General features: G+C 38.0%; 1 protein-coding gene across 1 annotated transcript in view; it reads left to right on the top strand.

The window, feature by feature from the left end:
- Positions 1-27,982, top strand: part of TLN2 (talin 2) — a 148,030-nt gene that overhangs the window by 16,807 nt on the left and 103,241 nt on the right. Inside the window, exon 3 of the mRNA XM_053988590.1 lies at positions 24,426-24,508. The gene's annotated coding sequence lies outside the window, so the exon portion shown is untranslated. The remainder of the gene's footprint in view (positions 1-24,425; positions 24,509-27,982) is intronic.

Raw genomic sequence — 27,982 nt, 5'->3', positions numbered from 1 at the left:
GGAACGTCTAGCTTTACTGCCTGGAAGAGCAACAGCACTGAAGTGAATGGCAATGACAGCTGCTGTAGTTTCAAGACCAATAAATTACTTCATTTCTTAGATTTTTTTTTATGAAAAGTTAAGCACTTGTAAATTAATGCTTGGAACCTCTAACAACATATTGTAGTGGCATGTTCATTACTGAGGTTGGGAGTAATGAAACAAGTCAGGACTAAAGGGTAGGCTGTGTATATGCATGCATATGTAGGGTTGCTTTTGTGTTTGCTTCACTGGATAACACTATCAGCAGCTTCTAAGTCCTGTTTAAAACACTGTAATTCTTTTAACTTTGTGAGCATGTTGAAAGTTTCAAGGGCAAGTATTAAAGTAAGAAGCATTTGTTAGACTTGCATAATGTGAATTTTAGTGATTTGAAAGGGAGATGAGGTCCATGAAGAAGCACTTCAATTGTAGAAGATACATTTCTTCTCAAATTAACATTTTAGAATCAATGTTTTAACATTCACGAAGACTAAAAACCCTTTTTGGATTGCCACAATATACTTACTATATATTTACTATATATATTTACTCATCTGGCTCTAGTGTAATTTCTTTGCTTAGTTTGCTGTGTTTAGCCTGAATATGTCAGTGCTGAATTGATGAGTTGCATGAGAATGAAATATGGGATTTTTAGAAATATGTAAAACTTGGCAGTCTTTAAAGGTACTCTGTTAGGATTTGGAAAAAATATTGTAGTTTTTGACAGCCTCAGACTTTGGCCTTCAGGTTCATGGATGTTAGTGAAGACAAATGACATTTAAAGAGAAGCTGGATTCAGAAACAATCACTGCTTGAAGCGTTGCTGATCTGCTGTAGTGTTTTATCACAGATATCTTGAAATTGAAGATACCTTGTCTACAAGTAGGTGTTGGGTAATAGGAATAGTGACACTGCAAATCTTAAAATTATCTATCAAGAGTTTCTTTCTTCTTCACACGTCTCTAATATGGACTTTCTTGGAAGCATTGATCAAACGCTGTAAGTTTGCTATAGCTCATGTGTGTTTGGACAGCAGTTGCTGCTGTCAGGTCATTCCAGCTCAGTTCTGCAATTTGAGCTGCCCTAGTTTGTTATTAACTTTACTCAAGGACTGAAATGTGGTTGCTTTGCTGCCACAAGTCAAGTTATTCAAGTTTTTCTGTTATTTGGCTTGGTGTGTCTGTCGTTTTGAAAAGCAGTGTCATAACATGCTGTTTCTTTCATGAACCTCTTAGCTTAGGTAAAGTATTTGAAGTGTTTTTCTCCCCACAACAGTACTCTGATGTGCGTTAACATCTACGTCTTGCTTGCTGCTAGACTGTCCTGTAGACCTGTTCCATTATTCAGAGATCCCAGACTGGCAGGAAGGAACCAGTAAGTACAATGGTATGGGGGAATATTTTACTGGCATTTAATGCTCTACATACCTCAAAGCCAGATAGCACCAGTCAGAGTGATAGCGTGTGTGCTTTAAGAAAACTGGCAAAACTAGTGGCTAGTGCCAGCATTTATTTTATTCTTAGCTTTTATTCTTAGCCTTAGCTGATCAGTAATCAGAGTTTAGGCACTGCTGTCTTAGAACTGTATTTTACATCTGCATCCCTTAAAATATTAAATGAGAAAAAGAGCAGAAAAGATTCTCTTCATGTATCTATCTTCTTTAGAGTCTTACCATCTTAGGGAAAGTATTTGACTGCATAACCTATCAAATCATATCAACAGGAGGAGGAACACTTTAAAATATTCAAAATAACAGTATGATCAGATTTAATTTGACAGGAGTTTGATATGAGGAGCTTTTGTCTTTGACAGGACTTCATGTGTATGTGTTGTTTCACCTCATCTCAGTGTTCTTGGCATGCCAGTTATTCGCAGGAGTTATTTGTATACTGGTACATGGTAAATACATAGGAAAATTTGTGTTGTAGTACATTTTGTTACAGTTGCTTAGTTTGGAAACAAGTCTTGTCATCTGAGCAGCACTCTTTCTGAATGTCCAGGGAGTGTCTTGTTAGGTGGCATTTCTGATGAGAGTCTGGTATTTCTGCCCAGATGTCTGAGCTGGCTTCAGGAACTGAAGCACTGTAGCTGTAGCAGCTGACTTGATTTCCCCACTGATCTCATGGTTAGTGAGTTCTTTTACCTTTTTCTTTTCTGGTTCCCCTCTTGGTCACCTCTGTAGCTGGAGCTTTAGCAGGTATGCTGAAAGGCCTTTCTGGTTTAGGCACATGCAAACTGTGTCATCACCAATGTGTGTTTTCTATGATGAACAGCTGAATGTATCACCCCATCTCTTATTTCAGACCACTGAGGCTGGGTCCCTAATCAGCAGCCTCAGGGGACTACTTGGGTGCCTTTGCTGCTTTGTACTTTGTTTTGTTGTTGCAAAGTTGTGGATAAAACTAGGAATATCATATTTGTAACAACTACTCTGGAGGAAATAGTATTATCTGTAGAGAAATAGAAAATTAAGAGAATGGTTACTGAAATAATTTTTCTAGCAAAAACAATGAAAAATAAAAACATTTGGGTTTTTTTTGAGCAATTCATTAGGTTCTCCTTGCTGGGAGTACCATAACAAACACTGCATAATATTCCAAACATCTGTCATGCTGCAATTACTGAGTTCTAGAGAAATACCTGAACTGAAAAAAACCCTGGGTTTTGTTGTCAGGATTTCATACTGTCATAGTTCAGAAATGGGAAATACTAGAATATTTTTTATCATTGCCTCAATTTACTATGAGAGGAGGCAGAAACATGAAAATCCTTCAGTCAAAATGTGATTCAAATGTGATGGGAAACTGCACATCTCCCTTTAGGAGAATCTGTTGATATCTTCATCAGTTATCTTCCTCTGAAAACGAAGGTTTCTTCATCATGTGACATGTTTCAACTTTTAAATTTTTGTTCTTTTTTTTTCTCTTTTAATGAAGATTGGCATAGTAATTTAGCTTCCTCAGTATTTTGTTTGAGGCCTTTTTTGGGCACAAGACTATTCAAGTGTAAATAAAATTAATTTTCTTCTCCCACTGCCATTTTTGTCTCTACTGGAATGGTTTTCTTCTGTCAATATAGTTAATTCTCAGTTATTTTCTTGGTTATATTTAATTGGAAAAAGTCTGGATACTGACTTGATTTTGAAGTGCAAACACTCGGACTTACTGGAATTTTCACCCCTGAAGATTGTTTCAGCTGCTTACTGCCCTGCTGATATTCACCCCTGGTACTTGGGGCTGCTACTATGTATACATCAATGGTCACCACTATTGCCGGAAGTTTCGCGGCTTCTGTCCCAAATTTCAAAACGACTAAGAGAAAAAAAAGTATCATTTACTTGCTTTCCTTATCTCACTATGTATATATGTAGAGTAACTCTTAAAAGCTTCAAGGCTTAATTAAATGCTAGCTTTTAAGAAGAAGGACAGAGTATAATGAAATGGCCTCTTGTTGTAGATGGCGAACCCAATGGGAAGAATGATGATGTCTAACGCCAGTTCAGAAGGCTGAATGATTTCTTTATTATAATTATGCTATAATACATTAATATACTATATAAAAGAGGATACTAAAAACTACATGCTACTTTCTCTATCATATCTAACTAACAACGCACAACTTATTACCTTCTCTCGAGAGTCCAGACAGAGGTGGATCTGTTTGGCTGTCAGGCCCAAACAGTCCACCATGATCCAACCAAGTGATCACTCTAGGTAAACAATTCTCCAAACACATTCTACAAGAGAAAAACAGGAGCAGAAATAGAAATTGTTTTCTCTTTCATTTGTCTCTGTGCACCTTTATGAAAAATCCTGAGAGAGAGAGAAATGTGCTTGCCACAGCCTCTCGTACAGAGTGGGAAGTGTTGAGCCTCAGAGACCCAAATGAAGCCAATCTCCACTGCATTGTCAGTCCAACAATAAAGTTACTGTTCAGGCAGAGCTTCCCAACTTGGCTTTTTGGCTTGTGAGGGCTGATCTTAGGGCAACACTGAAGTTGCAGCTGAAACATTCTTTCTTATAGTCCGGGCTCGTGCTGTGTCACCAACCCCACAGTGTTGCCCGAGTGTCCTTGACTTCTGCTCAGATTGAGTTCCAGGAAGTTTGCCAATACGTTGTTGTTCAGCTTCTTCAAAAACCTACTACAGCCTCAGGTTATGAATTTGTCCTGCTGCCAAGCATGGTTTGTTGCAGATAGTTGGTGACTGGATTAGTAGTTAACAACTACAAAATGTGCAACTTTTGGTTTAGTATTTTTGTGCTGATGGGTTCTGTAGTTCAAAGATGATTCTAAAGATTTTTTGGTAAGAAAGAACTGCTCACAAAACAATGTAATTCAAGATGCAGAGCCAGTTTAAGCAGCCTAAGAAAGAAAACTTCAATACGATGAGTTTTAGAAAGTTGTGTCAGTTCATATTTGAAGAAATGTAAAGCTTGTAAGAAATTGGTGCTGACTGTAAAGCTAAAGGGGGTGTTCCACGGGGTCTTTCTCTACTGCCTTTTCTAGTAGTAGGGAAAGACCCTTTGGAATAGACCTTGAAATATTTGTCCTGAACTTAAAGCTAAGGCATTATTCTTGTTTCAGTATTTAAAAAGTCACAGTTAAATCAGGTATAAAATGGTGTGCGTTTTAACTAAACTCTGTGCACACTGCTTCATGTTCTCTGAACACTCTAGATAGTAGGAGGCCTTTTGTACCTGTCCACATTTTAGCAGAATTCTTCTTCCTGTTATTCTGTTATTCCAGAGTTGTCTACCTCTCTGTTTTTTCTCCCTTAGATTATTTATATGTTGTTCTCAAAGAGAAACAGTCCAATTTATATGACTTTGAAGATGATACTGAACTTAAGTGATCTTGGTAATCAGGCATATCTTATCAGTCAACTCTATTATATCTGGAGAGTTTTCTGATATCTGGCTTATAGAGAAAGCATGTTTCCTGAGAGGTAGGAAAGAGAGAGAATTCCAGTTTAAATATTCTGTTCTACCAAATATTTTTTTCTTTGTATATGTTTTCCATACTTCAAATAAATAGATAAGCAGTTCTAGCCAGTTAATTTCAGGATGTGTCAGAAGCTGTTATGTTCATACATAAATGATGAGAAATTAAATATCTTTTGAAAATGTATAAAGAAATATTGAGCTTAAAATATCTGCTTTGACCAAGTTAAGTAAGTGGACGAGATATATTTAAAAACTAAGGGGAGATAGAAGGAAAGCTTAAACATTTTAGGAGCAGTAACATAATAGAACCCAAAGTCTGAGGAGCTACCAAGTATGCTGGGACTGTAGTACCAAATACTGATAGTGTAGAGTGAAAAATCTGGTTTTATACTGTCAGTGCTTTTATTATCATTACAACAGAGTTCTTTTCCTGAAATTTGAGGAATATAGGAATTAGAAATACAGCTAACAGAAGGAAACTTTGAACAGCTTCCAGTGTTTGGGTGGTCATTGACTGATACTTTAAATAGTTGAAAGGAATTACTCACACACATCTACGATTTGTAGAGTCTTTTCATCAAGGGTCCTTTAAAGAAAGATCTTATTTAGATAAGAGATGGGAACAGAGTTTAAGTTGTACTTTCTTGAGTTGAAGTGCTCAACATTATAGAAAAAATTTCTGCCTGAAATTATGTAAGATATATATAAAGAACATATTAGTGAAGTTTAATACTTGAGACTTCAAAGATTTTCAAGAAATTGCAGTGCCTTATGCATATTCGCTTTTAGCTTACATAACAAACTTCGCCATGTGTAAAAGAGCTCTGGAGCAGGAGCTGTTTTGCCCTCTTTATCAGCAGCTTTGATTGCTGTCCCTGAACTGGGTTCTCAGCCTTCTGCAAGGTCAGTGATGTGTTGCTTTCTGTGTGAGGCAGCAGCTCAAGAGGGCAAAAGCTGTGAACACTTGCTCTGCAACTTAGGTTTTTTTCATATTTCTGAACTCTTCTTAGATGGGTGGGAACTTTATAAACTGCTGCCATGATCAGATCCTTTAAAAGTCTTGGGAAACTTTTAGAAAACTCTAAACCTAGAACAGACTCTGCATCATAACCATGGCTATGTTTGGTCATGAAAAAATACTTTCCCTGCCTGGGTAAACAAGTTAATGTATACTTTTGTAAGGTTCTTGTAAGAAAGCTCAGTGTAAATTGAAGAATAGGTTGCTTTTTTTTTAACTTAGAATCTTAATTTTATTTTACAGTTGGGATATACAAATGCTACCACCTCAAAAATCCAGTATGCAGTTTATTAAACTATTATGCAAAACAAAGAAAGCTTCCTGTTTAGCAATTATGTGTGCAGATGTTGTGTGATGAGTTTTTTATTTGAATTATTTTGCTTTCATTAAATGATTAGATAGCTCTCATTTTGAAGTGGATTATAAAATACAGACTGAATTTTAACTGCATATCTAGACCTAAGAGGGGCTAGTTCCAGAAGGTGCTTTCATCACTGGGATGTACATTGGCATCCTGTTTGTCTTTCTTCTGTAATACTCTTGGCAGAATAGCTGAAATGAAATTCCTTCTGCCCTGCTTTTGCTTGGGATCTGAGGAGATCTATTTTAGGTGACAAGAGCAGTGAAAGAGAAGCATTTGTTTACTAGGGAAAGTTAAATAGGTGACACAGCGATGATGTTACAACTTGCTTGGAGTGTGGGACCAAAAAATCTGTGGAGGAATAGGCCACAAAGCCTGTTAAATTACAGATTGGAGAGAATCAAATGGTCACTACTGTAAACTGAATTCCTCTGGAAAATATCCTTCAATACAGAGCACAGTGAAGAGCATGCTATGACTTCCTTGTGGGCACATTTCCTTGCTCCATGTGCCCTATGCCTTGTCTTCAGTGTTTCTATTGCATGTCTGTTAGCACACGTCTCTATCCATGGGCTAGGATAAAGGCATCTTAGAACTTCAGCAAGAGACCAGAGTGAGTTAAATGGTGTATTGATTCCATGGGAAATGGCAGTACAGGCTAGGGTACTCTCTTGGGCATTTAGGTGTTTTTTTCTGTGAAGTAAAGTGCTTCAAATTAATGCTGCTGTTGTCTTCAAGTGGGTCAAGTGATTTGAAGTTCATGTGAGTGGTGTCAGGAGGGTAACACGTGCTCATTTAGAAGGTGGTTGGGGAGTAAATAGAAAAAAAAAATCAAAGATGCATTAGTGCCATGGAAAACAATACATACAATTTCTGACAAATGAATTTGCATTTTTCACTGACTGTAGCACTTCTCCTAGTATTTCTATAACTTGAGCTTTGATAATACACTTGGATTACTTTCAGGATAGCTGATGTGGTGATGTGCAGTTTATGAAGTTAAAATTGTAAAGGTCTGTTGATCTAAAGGTCCACCACCGGTGATTGGCTGTCAGTGGTTGAGCTGAACGAGGAAAAGTAGGAAGAAATAAGTGTCTGCAGCATTTCTTCCTTATTAGAAACACTGAGGGATCAAATTCAGTCTTCACCAGATAAAAAACTCAGTAGGATTTACATTTACTTACTCAGCTTACATTCGGTGAGAGGCGGCCCCTTGGTTTTTAACTGTTCACTTTGACTCTTTCAAACCATCTGGGGATTTTACTCAGCCTCTCTCTTCCTCCAGGGAATGTGTTTAAGAGAAAGGTGTCTGCAAACTTGTCAGTACAGATTTGTCACTGTCAAGTTATATCTGAATCTTGATCTCATTATTGTGAGCTTCTGTTTAGTTTAACAGGTGTTCAGCCATCCTTCCATTTATGCAGGGGGAAAAAAAAGGAAAACCGTGCATTTTCATTGCAGTTGTTGCTCTAATGTAAAATTTTTAAACTGCTTAAGTCCATACTTGGATCATCTTTAAACAAGAATTTTGTTTGAGGTAAATTGAGTTAATTGGAAGGAGAGATGCTGGGGTGTCTCAGTCTTTTATTTGATGCTTTAATTCTTCTAATGCTGCAGCTGCCTCTGCAACCTCTTTTTCTACAAACCATTGCAACTGTTGTGGTCCTGGCTGTTGTCTTCAGTGTACACTATTGCTTCCATGTAGCACTCTTAACTTGTTCATCACCTGCATGCTGTCAGCTTTCTCTTTTTTACAGCCTGAATTTCCTGACTTGGCTTTTTGCCTGCTGCTGCAGAAGACTCCTAAGGGAACAACGTCAGAAAGGTCAAACTTCTTTAATATGACAACTCTGTAATTTTTTATTACTTTAAGTAATTTTTTTCTCTTTCCCATTTTAAAATACTGTACATTATTTTCTAAAATTATCCAGCATAATTTTTCAGTTGTTACTTAGATTTGGCAGTAATTAAAGGTGCCATGCATGTGGTTGAGGTCAGATTTTTGGTTAATTAAGCACAGTTAGGATCTGCTTAATACTCTTAACATTCATTTACGTACAAGTGAGGGGCTGTATTTCTTCCCGTTGCATCCAAGTGAAGTTGGTTCAACTGAAAATCTGAGCTCTGAGCATGGGTCAGCAAATGGGTGACTTTTCCCTAATACTAAAGGACAGGGGCTCTGGTGGTAGGGCAGCAAAAGCTGCAGTTCTCTTATGGATTGACTTGCATAAGGCAGTTGTTTTGGAGAGCCACAGAAGGTGATTTTCAGGTGTTCAACCCCCTGCTGTTTTGTGTCTCAAGCTTCTTATCATCAAATGTGAATGCCACAGACAGTTTTTCATAAGCACTACATGGAAGGAGGAATTGCTGCCAAACCCTTCTCTTTATCTTCCCCTTCAGCCTGCTGTTTTCTACCCTCTGGTCTTCAGGTTGCACAGTCATTACTGGTCCTTCTAAAGGCTGTATATTTGCTTTGGAAAGGGCACTGTTATTCCTCTCCATATCCAGAGAACAGAGGCAGCTGAAGCAGTCTCAAACTATCAAGCACCTGTGCAAGGCTGTGAAAGATTTCACAGCTTTATATACAAAAGAGGTACTCAGTTCTGGTCTTCTTCCTTTTGTGGTTTGTGTGGTTGGTTGACCTTTCAAGGGTAAAAGGCTTGGAAACCACAGGACTTAGCTTTTATCTGGGCCTTATTGAGAGTGTGGTGGCCCTATTTATGTCTTAACCTGATGGAGAAAGGGTCTTCTCTGCTAATAAAATTAATATTCTACAGCAATTAAATTAATCTTCTAGAGCAATTTAATAAAGCAATTAATCTCTTCCCATCTTGAACTGAGGAATTAGTACAGGCACCTTTGAAGGCTAAAAAGTGTGACAAATAAGGTGTCCAAGTTCTCCACTTGTAATGTCTGATTTTATATCTCTGGAAGGCTTAACATAGTCCACAGGAACTTTCCATCAGGACTTTCATGTTTACTCTTAACAGTTCTCTTGAACACGTGCATTGCCTTTTAGATTTAAATACTGTAATCTGAGATGAGAGCAGTATATCAGCACTAAATATATCCTTACAGCACAGCCCAGAAGTCCAGCATTTGGATCTAGTTTTTGAAAATAGGAGGGACTTTGATATTTTTTTATAAGAATACCTTGTAAACAGTTATTTTTCATGTGGTGGTGTAATTTAATTTTAATTTATTTGTTCATTTTCCTGAGGCACTATTAGGGGTTTAGGAGCTGATACGATGAAATTAATGTGAAGCAAATCAATTTAGGCTAAATTGTAGTGTTTAGTTTGTGGGGGCTATGGATTTGCTTAAGTAACAAGGTGTCAGAGTGTAAGTTGTAGGCTGTCCTGATTATCATGTAATGCCATAATCTATTCCATTTCATGGCAGAACTGGTTGAAATTTTACTGAAGTGTCCATAGTGGAATATGTTAACTGAATGTAAATGGAGAAACAAGTGGTTGGTGAAAATTTTTGTGTAATTATTGCATGAAATTTTGCATGCTGATTAAGCAGTTAAATTTTGTCTTGTCATACGAAATGTGGCATAGAGTGGAAATAATCACATAAGAAAGCCTGAGTGACTGCAATTGAATTTCATTGCATTTTATAGTATATAAGTGCTGAAATGAAAGACACTGGCCTCTATTTTTTGTTCAAGTTTTAACTATTAACTTTCTAAAGCTGAACTGCTGTTGTATTCCAGAGGTAAGAAAATTACCTAACCTAGGTGGATTTTGCTTGGTTTTTAAACCACAGCAGTTTTCATGTAGGATTCTCCTGGCTGAGCATGTTACACATAGTGAGGAGAGACACAGCCAGAAAGGCCAGAAAGAGGCAGCTTTGCAAATTGCATTTTACAGATGAAACCTGTGGGAGCACATTGGGAGCATAAATGACCTTCAGTGGTGGGACAACAAGCTCTGCACTTGATTGGATTTTTCTGCATTGCAGATGCTCTCAGATACCTTGGTTGCAAGCTAATATATACCAAAAATGGACTTGGCTGTCAGGTCCTTTTCTTCATAGTTCTAGTCAAGTTATGCATGTTTATAAGAAATTGTGGGCAGACATGAGAAATGATGTCAGCTCTGGGAGGCAGCAAACAAGGGGAATAGGATGCCAGCTTCCTCTTACAACAGGTGTAAGTTGGTTTTGGTCTTCCACTCAATAAATAAATAATTTTGAATAAAGCTATTTGTAGTCAAGGCTGTTTATCAGGTAGGCTAGAAATGATGAAGATAAACAATTAAATGTTGCTAAGAGCATTTTAAAACTTAGATTTCCCTGACTGAGGACAACTACAACTAGTCAACAGGTTTCAGATTGGAAAATCTCCCCATATGGAGAGCCTGATGTAAATTGGTTGCCTCTTTTGCTTACTGGTTGTTCATGTTGTTTGAAAGGACTGTGTTTTGTCTTTGAGAATGCTAGGAAAGAATCAGTGAGTTTTGGTTCATTGATTGTAAACTCCTCCACTTTTGTCTTTCCAGAAACTCTGCATGTAAATGAGGTGGTATTTCATGGCCTAGATTTTAATGTTTGCCTGCCTCTTCATCATGCTCACAACTCTATGTGAAGCTACAGGATTAGGATCTGTTTTACTTTTCCTTCTCCTTGTCTAGGCTGTCATTTAGCATGCCCCAAAGTGCTCTCTTGGATAGTAGTGCTAAAAAATGTACATATTCAGCTTTCTCTTGGTTCATTTTGTAATTTCATTTTCTGTAAGCTCATCTTAGACTGGATCAAGCAAGACAGTGGAAAGCTTTGTATGAAACAAACCATGCCAGAGTCAGAAATTATTAAACTGTGGCTTTAAATAGCATAGCTGTCAAGTTACCTGAAATTATCTAAAAATGCTCTAACAAAGCATGCACAGCATATTAAAAGGTACAAAACATATTAATCTTGGCTAGAGCAAGCCAGTGGGTTTTTTTTTTCCCATCTCTCAATGAAAACATTAACAGAAACATTTGCAGTTAAGTAGAAAATGCAGCTATCAGTGCAGGGCTTTGTTGAATAGTTGGAGTGGGGTTCTGATGCCCCTTTTTTGCACATTGTGGGCCAAACTAAACCAGCTGATTTACCAGTTAACTCTCTGAGCATGCACATCGTCTGCCACACCTGGCATTGTGCATCCAGAATTAAGCTGCTAAGTGAAGAATGCTGTACATACTGGTCGAAAATACCCGATTTTTTCAGAACAATTTTTGTAAGAAATAATTAACTTTTACCACAGTTTGATTTAAGAAAAATAAATGCCTCCCCCCCCCCCCCCCCCAACTAACAGCAAAACAACCCTTGCAAGCAATTTTCCAACAGAGAACTCCTCAAGTCAGTCTTTATTCTAATCTAGCACTAGGCATTCCTTAGAAATAAATTTAAGAGCAATACCAAGATGTCTAGTTGTCTAGAAAAAGAACTCAAATTTCCAGAGGTAGCACAGTAACTAATTGTCTTGCAATCACTATTTCTGTTTTCAAAATTCACTTCTGTTTGGAAAATTTCTGTTTTCAAAATTTACTGTCTGTTTGGAAAGTTGACTACTTGTTGATGAACATTCTAACATAAGTGTCTACAAATCTTACTTGCAGAAAAGATAGAAAAACAACTACTCTGAGTATCATTCAAATTCACAGCTTGTGTGGGAAGGTAAATTCCTTGGAAGACTGAATCACATCCCTGAACTTTTCTGGAAACTGTCTCATCATTGGAAGTTTCTTTTTGTGTGAATATTTAATTTGGAGCAGGGACCTTTGAAAATTTAAATTTTATAGTTCATAACCACAGAAACATGGATTTTTTTTCCTCTGGGCTAAATTCAAGTATTGTTAAATCCTGTCACCCCACTGCAGTGTATTGGAATAAGGTCACAAGTGGAATTTGACCATGTGGCTGAAACGTGCTTTGCTTGTTGACAATGTCTTCTCATTCTCCAGCTCATATTGCTGTGCACAATGCCTTCTGTGAAATAAAGCCCTGGAATTACAGTGGAAGTTTGTTCTGGACGACTGGATTAAAGCAGGGCTTTTACAGCCACAAAGGAAGATATGGAGGTACAATGTAACTTCAGTAAGTTTTTACTGGTGTCACTTTTAGCATTCAGCTGTATTGTGCAGTAGGGAGAATTGTGTGGTTGCACAAATGGTATCTTCAAAGGGTAGTTTAGGGCCTTGGCACCTCTACTGTAATTAAGGGCTAACAGCTTACTCTAATCCTCAGAGGGGTGACTGCATTCATGAAAACAGTGAAAATGGACCACATGACAGAAACAACTGCTTGTTTTTTGGACCAATGGAAAAGCTGAGAGTGCTTCTAAATCCCCTGTGGAGAATGAGAAATGCCTTGGAACATGTCCTAAAACCTGTTTTTTTCGAAGGAGTACCTGGTAGGGGGAACTGGAAAGCTATTGTAGAGCAGTTGCTGCTGGAAATGAAAGTTAAAGGGAAAAAAACTCCTTTGCAACTTGAAGATGAAAACTTCAGAGAAACTGGGCTTCAAGTAGAGAGCACAGAAGTTTCTGGGAGAATTATAAACCACCCGATGACCTTGAAGAAAGCTACTGTGTTTTTATGAGGGTATGTTTGACTCTCTTGTGATGAAAACCCCTGAAGTTGCCGAGGTTGTTTTTACACTGGTCTTCTTTGCTGCTTCTTGCATCTCTGAAATTCTTAGGAATATCTTTTATCGTCTTAGTATTGCAACTATGGGGCAGGTGAACATGGCTAGGTGTCCCTTTCTTCCCCAAAGCCTGATTTCTGTGAAGGTTTTGTGCAGCAATGACCTGTCAGTTCAACTGAAGCACAGATGTCAAGGCAGAAGGTTCTGCAGATGCAGCTATTAATTTATGCTTTTACTGTTTTCTTGATTTTGTTGTAAATTTTGATTTTTTTGTTTTAAAAGTCTACTCTGTGATAGTTGTACAGCACCCTTATACACATTTCCTTTGTACAGAGGCATTTCCTCTCAACTCTTTTGTTTCATGTATCAGTATTACTTGTCAGATTACTTTTTTTGTGTTACCATTTTTTGAATGCTCTCTCTGCTACCTGTGTTACAAACAGGTTAGGATTGCTAATATCATACATACCCATATGCCTAGGGAAAATCATGGAAGAAAGAAATGAAAAAACACTCACTTCTGTTTTTTGCCCATTTTTTTTTCACCTGCTTTCTCTGTGACTAGAAGTTTAATATTATAATTTCATTTAAGTAATTCTGTCACTTCAGGTATGTATGTCCTTGGGATGGAAGGCATTAAAGCTCAGAGACATAGACTGTCCATCATAAGGCTTTTTTACTTCCCCAACCATATGGTTGTTGTGAAAAAGTCTTTTCTGTCACCTGAATTTTTTTAAGCCTTCATTTCTGGGTCCATGCAATCTGAGGCTAATACTTTCCACTTTCACAGATTTCTGTACAGCTGCAAAGATATAAGGAGGTAGAAACAATGCCAGAATAGGTGAGCTTTTCTCAAATGCACTGGCTAAGTTCTAGACAGTCGTGGGGATTTCTTCAGATTTAAGATACCAATCCTTGGTCTTTTCCCTGAGAGGAAAGCTCTTCCCTCCAGCAATTCAGAAATATTTTAGAAGAATTGGATATTGTGGAATTATTTTATATTGCTAAAACTTTGCTCCTCTGCCTATTGTGTGTGTTTCTTGAAGCTACACTAATGTCATGCAGCATTTAGTCTTCATTTGATCCTACAGTGGTGTTTCTAAACACAAGGCTTGATCTGTCATTTTCCATGCTCTGACTGATGGATGCTCTGTCACTTTCTAACCAAGAGAAAATTTTCCTCTGTAAATATTTGCCAGTTGCTGGTTCAGGGCAACATTCCAAGTGGCAAACATGTCAACCAGGAGTGTGTTTCTTCCCACATGCTTCTCCCCATGCCAGTCCAAAAAGAGCATTTGGCTTGGACATTCTTGGCAGAATTGCTTCCAAAAGCTTGTTTTCCATCTGCTTGTACAGCTAAATGCTGTCCAAGGAGCCAGTAACACATAGTTGTAGAAGACTTGAGTGTTAATCATTCATGAGAGCAGCTGGAGTGAAAGTAAATCCAGAACACAGCTCTTAGTTAGGCTGCTCTGAATTTTCAGACAAGTCAGGAGCTTTGTTACCAGTGCACTGTGACAGAAGTGGAATCTATCACTTAAAGCATAATGAGGAGTACTTGAAAGTTGTTATAATAAAACTCATTTAATATCTAAATCACAGAAACAGGGCCATAAAAATGCAAGTTGAATTCAGATATTGGCCTGTTGACCTGTTAAATGTTACTTACCAAAGTACAGTTGCATTATTTCACCAGTTTTCATGGACATGCTCACTTGCTCTGTTCATCCAAAATGGCATAGGTATAATGTCGTGCTAATCATTTACTTCATGTTGGTTTATACATTCCTGTGTCTGTGACCAAAATGAGTGCTACTGAGCAGGTATTTTAGTTGTATTCAACAGTCACTTGCATTCTTGGTAGACTCTTTTATTTTAATGTTAAGATCTGTGCATTTTCACAGCAAAAGCCCTCTGGGCAGAAGTTTCAGACTTTTTTGCATCTCTGATTAGTGCCTATTCTCTGATTGCTGGATTCAATCTGTAGCAGAGCTGTTGCATTACTGGACCTCCAGATCTGAATGTTACACATCAGCTTCATTTGTCATTAACTGGAGTCTTCCTGGATTGGCTGTTGCTCTGTTCATGTGACATAATTTGCATGTCTGTGACACTGAGGTCAGTTGTTACCTATGTGCTAACTTGATCCAATAAAACCATTAAATTCAGAATTGGACACAGGTCATGCATCATTAGTGCAAATTCTGAGTGCAGTATTTTGGCTTTTTGGCAGAGAATGGGATAAAGGTTAGGGAGTGTTGTATGCAGTAACTTAAGGTCCCAAAAGTGTTTCAAGTAGCCTGCACTATAAGTTTTCGGTTGCATTCATCTTCCTTTTTAAATCTATTTTTTTTTTTGGCCAAAACGTTGAATATGGGCTTTGTATGCTTTGAGAATTAATACACAGGAAACATGTCTTTTCTGAAGTGAGACTTTGGGATGAAAACCAGAGAGATTTTAGCAGAGCTGTTAGGATGACTCAGCTGAGTTATAACAGTAATTTCTCCTTTCAAAATCTGGAAGCAATAAACGCTTCAGATGTGCTTTCTGAATGCAGTGGAATCAGTCCCTTGGGCCGACGTTATATGAAAAAACTTTTGGAATTAACTTTGGATATCAACTGTATCTTATTGTGAAAATACTGAAAGGCAATATGCTGACTGGAGCTAGGAATGCAATGTTTTACCTCTTCCTTTCTAAAGTCTTCATTCTGTGCACACTGATGTTACAATGTTTCAAAAAGACCAGACAGGAAAATTGCTTCATTTAGTTGGGTTTTTTGGCTTCAACTCCAGGACAATGAATGGAAAATCAGTGAAAATACATTTTTCTGGGATCTCTGTTATTCAAAGTATTACAAGTCAGTTGATTCTTCCATAAAAACACTTTGATGTGTTGCTGACATGTTGAAAGTGCCGAGTAGTTCTGTTCTAATTTTTTTGCATTTGGTGATTTTGTTTTAGGGGGAGAGTTTTGGTTGAGATTTTGTGGGTTTTTTTTTAGCCACGAAATCCTGCAGCTGTCCAGGGCAACCATGCTAACTCCTCTTCTTAGTGGCAGGTAAAGGGCATTATCTCCATCTGCAGCCACAGTGTTGCAGGTCTACAGTCACCTTAAACAACTGAAGTCAGCTCTGAGTGACTGAGATTGTTGAGTACTTGAAGTTTTTTTTTTGCAGTATTTAAGTAGCTTAGTTGACATAAAGGCAAACAATGCTTTCTCTTTAGCAAATTGCCTCGGGGTGACCTGATTTAAATTTCTTCACAGCAAGATTATGGGAGTCTGGGCTGGTGTGTGGAGGAAGCTTACAGGAGGTAACTTCAAGGTGAACCACAGTGAGGCAGGAGATCTGAAATGGAAGCAGCTCCCATGTGGGGGTGATTGGAAAGGACATTACTTCTGTCAAATCTGTACACATCTGGGGATCTGACTGGGTTCAAGACCATATCTGTGTACACATCTGTACACATCTGACTTGGTTCAAGACCATATCAGTGCACAAATGTGATAGAGATTTGCTTGCTTTTTACCCTATTGAATAAATGTAAAATATTTCTATAAAAACTCCTTGATCTGGGACCACCACATACCTAGAAGTAGGGGAAGCAACTTGAAAAGGATTATTTTGTGTTCTCCAGTGTAACTCAGGTGCTGTCTCATTCCAGAAACATGTTCTTGGAAAGCTCAATGTGTCAAGAGAGGGCATCTATCCTCCATTTACTGGAAGAGGGGAGTGAGAAGCAGGTTGAGCTTCTCATATTTTCAATTTCAATTGAGTATTAACTGTATGCATTTCTTAGGTATGTGTTTTCCAGCATTGCCTCTCCTTCTTCCCCCACTTAAATAGCCCTTCCTGACAGTGTTCTCCCCTAGGACACAGTAAGTGCTGTTCATCCTGTCTGTGAACACTGCAAAGCATCATTTTTGTTCTTCAGGGGACTTGAAGGGAAGTAATTAAAATGACAGGAAGTGCTTGGGACTGAAAGATCTATGTCTGTGGAAAGATCTTATGAAATTCAAAGCATATTTGAACCAGAAAGAATTGATTTGGCAGCTGCATAGTTAAAGAAGTGCTGTTTCTTTCCGAAATGTTAACTTGATGTCCTCCAAGGCAAATCAGGCAGAAAGGGAACTGCTTTATGCATTTTTGGTATAGTGAACAGCAGTAATGTGTGCAGTCTGTAAACATACTAAATTCTCCATTGCTGTGGAACACTAATAAGTAGTAGTGATTAAAGCTGCCTTTTAAATTCCCCTTCCCACAGTCACATCAAAAGACATGTACCTCCTTCAAGAAGTAAATGCAGGAGGTAGACATGCCACTTCTTCATCCGTTTGATGTGTCTTCACTCACTTGCATAAATGGCTGTTATTTGGAGAGGGAAGTGTATTGAAAGTAGTTTAGAAATAATGGTTAATGTTGAAATTTTGTATAGGAAGCTTGATACCAAGTCATGGTACTGGGAGAACATGAGCTGCAAGCATACAAGAAAATCAACAAGTTGTACCTTGGCCTTTACTTCCCCCCAGAAATGGTTTATTTTATGCTCTCCACATTTCCTAGTATTCTGAAGTTGTGTCTTTTCCCAAGTGCTGATGTGGTTTTCACCTTGGGGTATGTGTATGCAATAGACTTCCTCCTGTTGGAAGCTTCTTGCCTTGACCATGTTGAAAGTGCAGAGTGTGCTGATATGATGGAGTATGGGGGACACTAGCTAAGGTCATGATGAGCTCTGTAAGAAGGCCGTGTGTGCTTGCATGTCTAAAGTAACAACATATATGTACATATGTGTATGTATTTGGAGTTGAGCCAGAATCACTTCCCCCACACCTCAGTGAAGTTGCATTTTGTTTGGTAACCAGGTTTCATTCTCAGGAGGTCTAGGACTAGTGCTGTCTGTTCGTTTGTTTGCTTGGAAATTCTCTGTAATGCAGACTGTCCTGGGCCATCAAAGGTTTGTTGGTATGCTAACAGAAAGGAATTTAAATTTGTTTTGTATCATTCTGGTTTGATTTCAAAATACTTTATCACTCCATATATCATAAATTTATGTGCTAACATGAACTTTGAATATTTAGTATATTTGTGATTCAGTGTGTTTTCTTGCGGGATAGTTAATGTGTTGCCTAAATTAAGTGCTTAGCAACTAGGTGTGAAGATATGGAAATTTTACAAACCACTGCTCTTTTAAAGGAAGCTCTTTAGTCTACTGAAGTAATGAGGATAGTATAAAAATGGAAGATCCAAAGTTTCTGTCTGTTGAAGCTGGGTTGCCAACACTTTGGATCTGGACTCTGAACTATTACTATACTGACCCTTTGGATGCAAACATAGAGCAGCCCAGCTTTCAAGGAGTATGTTTGGAAAGTTGCCAAACTTGCTGTTAATCATGCCAAAGAAGTAAACTCTATGTTTTGTCTGTGCAGTGTGTGGGGCCTAGTTCTGTTGTGAACAGATTTAGCTGTAAAACTTTGTTAACTGCAGACAGCTTGAGCATTACACCATTGGAATGGCAGGTGCCTTGTCTTGGTAACACATTCTGTAGAAATTGTATCAACAGCAAAAACCTGGTGCTGTTTTGTTGTGGGATTGGTTATTTTTCATCTCTCTCTCTCTTTTACCTGCCCACGGAAAGATTATTTTTTGTTATTTTATTGCCTCTTCAGCTCATGCACCAACCCTGGACATGAAATCTCAACTTCTAACAGCCATATTGCCAATGACTTTATTTGCAGGTATTTAGGCAGAAGTGGATGATGAATTGCATGTCATCATTCAAAGTGGAAGTGTTCACATTGCAGACAATCTCATTAGGGATTGTGAACATGGTCTGTTATATCCTAGATTGATATGCCTTTTGGGATAAGTAGTTTAAAGGAAAATGTGAACCCACTGTAGAATATTCAGGAGAAAGGTTTGCAGCCTGAATGATTCATGACTTAAAAACAAAGGAAAAGTGCAGGTTCCCATGTTGTTTTTTTTGGTAGTTGCTTATGACAGCTGAATTCACACTTTTTCATAAAGGTCATGCAAAATGTGCTATTTTTTATTTATATTTCTATAGGAGGTCAGAAACTCAGTAGGTGCCACTGAACCAGTGAATCTTTGCCTTAGACTGCTGAATAACTGATTCTGTAATGTTTAGCACCATAAATGGATGAGAAATCTGTTTAATTTTGACCTGAGTGCAAGTACATATTTGGATATTCAGAGTGTACAGCACCACAGCATGGGAAGAAAATAGTCCCTGTGCTGAGGGATTTCTGATATGTGGGGTTGTGTTCATGCTCAGGTCCTGGTATCCTGCAACTGTTCTAAGGCAAGATACACTGGCTGTTCTTATGAAAGCTAGGCTTAGCATCTTCTTTACATTTGTTAAACTGCTTGCAGACTGTCTTTTTTTGAAATAAAGGGTAACATTAACATAGATTACAAATTATAAAAGGTCAGAAACTACAGGTAGTGTGAATGGTACCTTGGTGAGGAAAGTGCCATGCGCTCATTTTTGAGGAGCTGTTGTTTCGCATCTTTACCTGTCATTTTAAATTGCTATGCATTGTATTATACAGTTGTAAATTATGTATTTAGCCCTGCTTTTAAAAGACTATATTCTAAGCTCAAATCTATAGCCAGAGATTTTAGAATAAATGAAGAACCGTTGATGATGTCTGTAGTAGTTAACTCCTTGCAGATATTACATAATAGTGGTTAATACTTGTCATTGTGTGGCCACTCCTGTGGTGGTGTTGGGATGTGAGGGTCACTCACATCACGACAGCAGAGTGGGTGGGTTTGCCATGTGGCACCTCCCAGTGCCCTGAGGAGGGCACACAGGCCTGGCTGCTTTACACCTCACATTATTCCTGTGCAGTCAGGTCAAACTTACTGCCTCCCATCAGAGGAGGCTTTGCCTTTTGATACCAACAAGACAACTATTCTGGGAAAACATGTTTTAAAGAACTTACCAAGGGTGACTGAATGTGAATATTTGCTATAGCTTTTTCTGTAGTAGTCGCCATAATAAAAATCAGAGTAATATGAATATTGAAAGTTACCATTTAACTTTAATCATAATAGGAGTACAACTTACTTTAAACAAGGCTGTCTTTCTCCTAGAAAACAAAATTGGAACCTTTTTTTTTTTTTAAATTTACCTAGATGGGAATGTGGAGTTCAGAATAAAGTTTGAATAATAACTGTTCCTTTATGAAAAACTATTGATTGGTCTTGAAGAGCCCTGAACCAAAGGCAAGTAATATTTGCTTGACAAAAAGTTCATATCATGAAAACAGATGAACATTAATCACAGGAAGTTGGGTCAGCAGCATAATGTAAGAGATGAAATTTACAGAATTTTGAAAATTAATTGGAGTATAGTTGACTTTAGTGATCACAAGAGATACTTTTCTCCTGCTATATACAAACAGGAAGCTTTGAGAAGAAGTTAATGCCATACTTTGCTCTTGTGTTGCAGAATTTATTTGTTCTACCTTATCTGACTTCCTCAAAACTATTACCCCAGATGTGCAGGTTGTTGTAAGGATTGATAGCTGAAAAACAGTAGTTAAGATCTGATAAGAGTGAAGCAATAATAGGTCCTGAGGGGCTGAAAGCTGAGTTTTGGCAGACCAGTGCAGGGATAAGCTATCACCATCTGTCAGGTTCCCATAAAGTCTGGCTTGAACCACCACTTTCAAAACTACACCATTTTTAAGGGAACTTGGAACAATTGCATTTGAGAGTGTAGTTTCATATGGGGCATAGTCAAATTTGCCTAAATGCTGAAAATCTTCTACTAGGTGAATTGTGATCATTTATGAAGTAGTCTTGAAGCAAGTAAATGACACAGGTAAGAAGGAACAAGAGTTTAAAGAAGTTACACACTACAGGACATCTGAATTAGTACCAGCCTGAAACAGCCATTCAATATGTTTATTATGTGCAAGGAACATAGTTTGGAACTTGATCATAGAACTAAGCTCCCCAATGTATCAGATATCCTAAACTTGCCAGTGTCCCAAAGTAACTGTTCCCCTGTCTATAGCTTTAAAATATTAGGCAATGAGCAGATTCATTTAGCAGAGATGATACAGTAAAGAGGTGGCAAATGCCAACAGGATTAAAACATACCCTGTGTAATGGACCATAGATTTGGATTTGGTTGTGGTGAAAAAAACCCCAAACCCACACAATCAAAGAAGCACAAAAAAAAAAAAGAACAGCCCACAAAACACAGCATAAAACCCACACACATCATAAACCCAAAGGAAGTACATGGGCAGAAAGATCTTCCACATTAAGAAGATGTAGTATGAGATGATGCTGGAATTTATGTTTGATCTCAGTCAGCCTGAAATCCAAATGCTACTGAATTAAACTGTTACCACCAAGAATTTAGGGAATACCTAGGAAATATCTATAAAGACAAAACTGTAATTTACTTCTAATTCATAGTATAGGAATCTGCAGTAGAATTGCGAGAGTACATTTTGCTTCAGTACTTTTATTTATTCAGTTTTCTTGTTCTGTAAATAACATCACTAGCATTTGAACCAAAGTAATTTCATAGAAATGTAGGTGCAGCTAAGGAAAGAGAGGGGGAGGGGAGAGCCAGGGGGCTACTGCTAAGAAATACTCCAAATATTCAGAAAGCCCTATGTAAACTTCTGGAATTAGATGCTTTATGCAGTCATTGCTCCCACCCTCCAATAGATTGTAAACAAATCCTGGGTTCAGGGCAGCTGCTTTGCTGACTGGGCTTCTAGGCAGTCTAGTTCCATCTCTGACTACATTCCAGGAAGTGAGGACAATAGAATTAAAAAACAGTGATTAATATTTTTTTAGGGTCTCTTTATCTCCCTGTTGATAAGTAAAAAAATATATGGCTGCTTCAGCAGTAATTAACCCACTTGAAGAATGAATGTTGTTTCCATAGTCATGTTTGTTCCAGCTAGTCTTACAATGTATCATAGTAGAAGCAACTTTTATTTTCCTCAGACTTCACAAGATATATCCATAGTTCTATTCCTAAGTATTCTGATGACTTAAAATCTGCTAATTAAAATTGTCATTTTGAAACATGGTATTCTATTCATTGAGTTCTTCTGGTAGTACATGCAAATGAATTGTGTTGTTTCATCCCTTGATGTAAAATGTTAATATAGCAGTTGCCTTACCTCCTTCCTTCCTAGTCTCATTAACACTTAAGTAGATAGACACTCCTGATAAACTACAGAAAAATAAATTTCTAGTTACTCATGTTTGGTGTACAGCTTGAAAAAAAACCAAACTATTGAGGGTTCTTTGTGTTTGCTTGATTTTTTTTTTTTTTTTTTTTTTTTAAATTTTTAATTTTAAGCAATGATTCTGTTTTGTAACTGCATTTGAAAAGGGCAAATTTCAAAGCAGTTTCATAACTATTTAAATCATCATGATGGTAACAACATGTATTGAATTAGAAAGTTTATCTGGGGGCCTTTGTGGGGTGCAACTAGAAAGAAGCAATATTGGGATGGTCACTTCATTCTCTGCTACATCTGGTTCTGCTCTTTCCTAGATGTGGTATGTTCTACAGGCATTCAGTTTTTGATACAAATCCAGCAAGTGTCAGCCTTCACTGATGGTGGTTCTGAGTAGAGGTGAAGATGCTTCAGCTGGTGCTCTGTGCTTACAGAACTTGGGGACTTGAAAGGGCTTCTGGTGGCTTTGTTAACAAAGACTGAGAATGAAGACAGGTGGCAGTTGCAAGTGACTGAACTACTTCACAACTGCACTTGATACAAATTTTGCAACTTTAAAATATATGCAAGTATGGAGAAGGGCATAGTGATGTCCAGGAAGCAGGGTGGTTGGTGAGTTTATGGGCTGTACTGAACAGGAATTTTGCATGTTACTGTAATGCAGATACTTGTCTTGCAGATCAATCACTACTGCAGTGATAACAGCCACCTCAGGGAATGCCTCAGGTGTTCTGTGAGCTGAATTTGCTTTTAACCTGACCTTATATTTGAGTGGGAAGCCCATGAGGCACAGGCTGCTGGCATACCTTTAATTAGATGTAATTGTACAATATTTGGTCATTACTGGAAACGTGGCAGAAGTTGGATGAGTGTGATCAAGGATCTAAATTTCAAAGTAGCAAACTACTGCATTTCCTATTTTAATGCAGGTGCAGGTGATCAATTGGGTGCTGAAGTAATTGTTGTATGTATACTGCATTTACTCTGGCCTGCATTAAATCTGTTAACCTGTAGTTAATAGTTGTGTTGACATAGAGCTGATGTTGCTTAAAAGTCCACTAAAAGCAAAAAAATCAAATTTCTAACCAACCAAGACAAGAAAAGCATTAGGTGATGAATTTGTTTTATCAGAAATGTTTTTGCCAGCTTTGTTTGGTTAAAATTTACAAGAATTCTTTTGTTGCTGTGTGCTTTTCTCAGCTAAAAGGCATTCCTTGCTATGTAGCTGTATGAAAGCGTAACTTTATTCTTTAACATCCTGGTCTTTCTAAACTGATGTATAAACTGGTTTCAAATTTGGATAGCTGCTGTGGATCAGAACTTCATTTGAATTTTTAGGTTTTCCAGGAGATATAAAAATTGGATGAGAGCCTTCCATAACGGCACACATGGATCACAAGCCTTTGCTAGCAGCCAGACTGTGCCTGGAGGTGTTTGGAGATACTGGGAGAGAAGCTGGTTTTTATTTCAGAGCACTGTGGGGATCCGGAATTGCTAAATGGCTTGTGTACAAACTGATTTGCCCATCCTCATGATTATTAAACCATTATGATATATTAGCTTTTGTTTAGAGTAAAAACTGACAGATGCTGTTAAGAAACCTAGGAGGGTGGGGGAAAGAAAACCAAGTCTAATAAACAAGGCCTGAAAATACCCAAACAAGAAAACCCACCTCCTCAAAACAGCCAAAGCCTTTGAAACAGAGTTTGTCATTTTTTAAAAGCAAAACAAAGCTCTGTTTTTACCTTTTTTTGCAATCATACTTTCAGAAGGGAGATTGCCCAGAGAGGCCTGAGTTGTGGTGCTTTGGACTGTTATTCCACACAGGGACAGTAAACCACGGAAAAGCAAAGTTAATGCAAAATAAATGGTTTTGAGAGGTTGGTGTGATAGTTTAATTTATATTAACACCCAGACTTGTGCTACAAGTGTTTTCATAATTGACTAGGCAGTTTCAAAGTGTTTACCTGTAAAAACTCATGAATTCATTTATTATGAGCTCTATGTGTGAGTAATTTAGAAGGACTGAAATTTATTTTCTTGAGCACAAAGGCATTTTGGCAATGCAAATTCTGACTCCTGAAGGGAAAAGAAAACTTAGAACTTCCTGAGTTGTTTTCTTTCCAGTGTGTTGACAGAGAAGGTACTTGAAAAATAGAAATTATTAAACTGGGGCTAAGAAAGTAACTTCTTGTATTCTGTGTTACAGACTTGGTTGCTGGAAGCCTTCCATGTGATCAAACAGTACTTTCAGACAAACTTATTTTCTATTAAATGAAGTTTAATTTTGAGGTAAGGTCCTGTTTAATTTTCTTTGTTATGCATATAATGACATAAAATCTGAAGTAATTTAAAAGCTTCTACATATTAGTATAAAATTTTCTTTAGCGAGTACGTGAAATATATACTTCTATGGCTGTGTTCATGAAGAGAGAAATTGAGCTGAAAAATAAATGTGATGTATGAATATTGAAGTGCCGAGTAAATATTGTAATTAACAGCCTGGAGATTAACCTGGCTATGACAGATATTGACTGTTTTGAAACAGTTGCCAGGGAGACTGGAGAGTATGATCATGTAATAAGTGATTTCTCTAAGCCATAGGAAAAAGGGCCATGCCTTTCATTGGTATGAAACAAATAGCTGATGACTTAACTCTTTCATCTGAATACGTGTAAGAGGTGACAAAAAGAACAAGGAAAAATCATTGCTAGAATAACTTCACAGATACATTTCCATTTCTGTACTGTAATGCTCTCAGAAGAGAATGTCACTAAATGGTAAAATTGGCTTTAGGCAAGATGTTGATAAATCTCACCCCATGTTCTTAATCTGTTGGAATTACTTTGTCCGTGTCCACATTACTGTTCTAAATGTGTCTCTGGCTTTGACTGCTCATCTGGAAACGGAGCTTGAAATACTGAAAGGTTGCTAATGGAATTTTGTCCTGCAATTCTCCATGTTTGAAAAATGTCTTCAGTGAAGTTTCAAAGCCTCTTCAAAGACATGTCATTGACTGCCACAGTGAAGGCTCTTGCTACTGAAGCTTGTGATTTCTGTGTTACAACTAGCTCCAGTCAAGCTCTTTGCTTATCTTATCTAAAAGCTGTTTCAGTTCTGTCTGGGACAGTGACATTCCTTCTGTAGTTCCTTGTAATTAATACTTCCTTTTGAAGATTTATACAAGCTAGTTAGTTTGCAAATATGCCTTTTGACTTAAAAAGCAAGCTGAAGTTCAATTGCTAATAAGCTGACTGTCCTGTAAACAACTCTTAATTAGACCCAAATATCTTGTTCTCTTACATAATTCTGCTTAAGGGAACTTCCTTGCTGGGTTCTTAGCAAAAGAGATGCTGTTGCTGGATGACTATAAAGTGTGAACTGGGAATGGTATCTATTAAGGCTTACTGATAATTACAGCCTACTCTCATAGTAACCTTTCAAAGCTTGTTCTTCATCTTTGTTTTGCTGTGGGGATTTTTTCCCAAGTAGTTTATTTGTAAAATTCAGTACTGCATGCTGTAGCTAAATGCAGTGAATTTTCCCTGAGATTGCTGAAGATTTTTAAGGTAAACTTGCTTATCAGCATGTGTGGTGTGTGTTTACAGCCATAGTGGTTGAGCAGGGATTTTCTTAGGGCAGGGGGGCATGTGAGAGTTCTTGCATTTTAATTGTATGTGCATACTTGCAAACAGAATAAACAATGTTTAGTGCTGTACAGTGTTAAGTTCCTTGTAGTCTAACCGATGGAAAGAAGGGTTACGCCTTTTTGGTTGCTTGTTCAAACTTCAAAGAGTTCTGATCAGCCACCCCAGACAGTGTGTGGTGTCTGAGGTTGTCAAGCTACTTCTGGACCCTCCAAGTTGATATCTTTGTGCTTACTGCCCATTTAGAACATCAACTTTTCCTCTCTTGGTTTACTGCTCTTGCCCTCTGCTTTAAGCTGATTAGAGGGAAAGTAAGAGATACTGGTTTGTTTCCTTTCTGACCAGAAGAAATTCTAACATTACCGACAAGACATCTTCCAGTCCAGTGTTTACAAGTGTGTTGTTTGTGCATGAGTGATTGTTATCCCTGAAAGCACCTCACAGTTCCCAGTGGAATGGCAACAATCAGTAATGACATCTTCACAGTGTCTTGTCCAGCAAGGAATTGATGATGGCCTTGCTGTGACGTGTGGGCATACATTTCACGCGTGCAACCCACAGATGATAGTTTGGTTCCTATATTGTGCTATGGTGGAGAATCAGCTTTGTCTTCTCAGAAAGTCTGTTAATGGCAGCCCTTAAGAGCATCATGGTATAAATGAGTTACAAATTGACAGCAATGGAGCACTGAAGAGAAGGCTCCTTGAAAGGTGCAGTGCCACCTCTTTTAAGATAATTTGCCAGCATAGGTGTCATTGTGAGTTTAGAGTACAATGGGTGTTGTTACTCTTTATGCCTGTGCAATCAGCTGCCTGTCTGCTTGCCTTGTGGTTCCATTATGCTTGATTTTTGAAGTATGATGCTTTTTTTGGAAGTATACAAAGCTATCAGTTCAGATGGGTTTGTACTTCAGAGTGTATTTTGCTCACAGAGGTCTTAGCAGACACCAGTCCACTAAACAAGTATTTCATATGTACAATAGAATTAGATGTTCAACCTCTGTGAACAATTGAAAATGTCATCTGTCCTGAATTGCTGGTGCCCAGTGCCAGCAGGTAGTTGGTGGGAATACTGAAAAGAGTAGAGGACTTCTGTTCCACTGGATTTTGTTACAAAGTTAGTCTAGTATAAAAATAGTAGCTTTGCCTCTACTAGCATGTACACATACACGCTTTTAGGCTGTGACAGTCTCATGACCTAGATTTGTGTTTGCTCAAGCTTGAATGAACCAGTTAAGAAATATCTCCAGGGAGACAGACTTTTACTAAATCATGGCAGAGCTTTGCTTTTAACCACAGCACTGGCAGTGACAACTTTGCTTTAACTGGATGGGTGTGGTCTGTGTTTGGCAGTGTCAGTGGTGGCTGTTCCACGTTTGCTTGGTTTTGAAATGCAGGTGGTTTTGAGCTATGTGTTACCTCAACACTCAGTTGGCAAGGATGTGAAATGCACATGTCCTCATAGCATTGAGCTAACATTTTGCATTCTCTGTTTGCTTAGCATTGCAGTTCAGAATATACAGATAAAATCAAGGCCTCATCAGCTCAGACACTGTAAATATGAGGGTAGGAATGATATGAATTAAGCCAGGTGAGTAGGTAAATGATCAGGGAGGTCAGTGTCCATTAACTGGTCTCCCCTCTAAATCCCCCTTCTCCCTGCAACTTTATTTTGCTGTTGTATTTTATTTTATGCTTCTGGCTTGATGATAGTTGATTGCTGCAGAAGTTATGTGATGCAAACTTCTGTCCTTGTCAGTATTGGGAGAAACAGCTATTTACCTTGTGTTACATGTCTCTTGAGATGCCTTGTAAATGCTTGTTGAGATAACTTTGCTGCCCCTTGCCTTGGTCTGTCTCTGTGTACAGCAGCTGATGAGGTCAGTGCCACCTTCCCAGTCTAGCAGAGCTGGACTCTCAGGTACCATTTAGTTTCTTGGGAAATCTTTTCTGGAATTTCTGTAATTGTGGTTTTATCATGTTAGTTATCTCAGCAAGGTGTTGTGGAATGGAGACCTGTTTTGTGCATTACCTGAGGCTTACATTCACAGTATTGACTCAACTTGTGAAATTTTCACTAGTGTAGAGTTGGATCCTACACTGATTTAGTATTCACTTAA

This window comes from Vidua macroura, chromosome 12, assembly GCF_024509145.1.
Source record: "Vidua macroura isolate BioBank_ID:100142 chromosome 12, ASM2450914v1, whole genome shotgun sequence".
NCBI classification, from domain to species: domain Eukaryota; kingdom Metazoa; phylum Chordata; class Aves; order Passeriformes; family Viduidae; genus Vidua; species Vidua macroura.
This window is presented reverse-complemented; position numbering and strand designations above follow the sequence as displayed.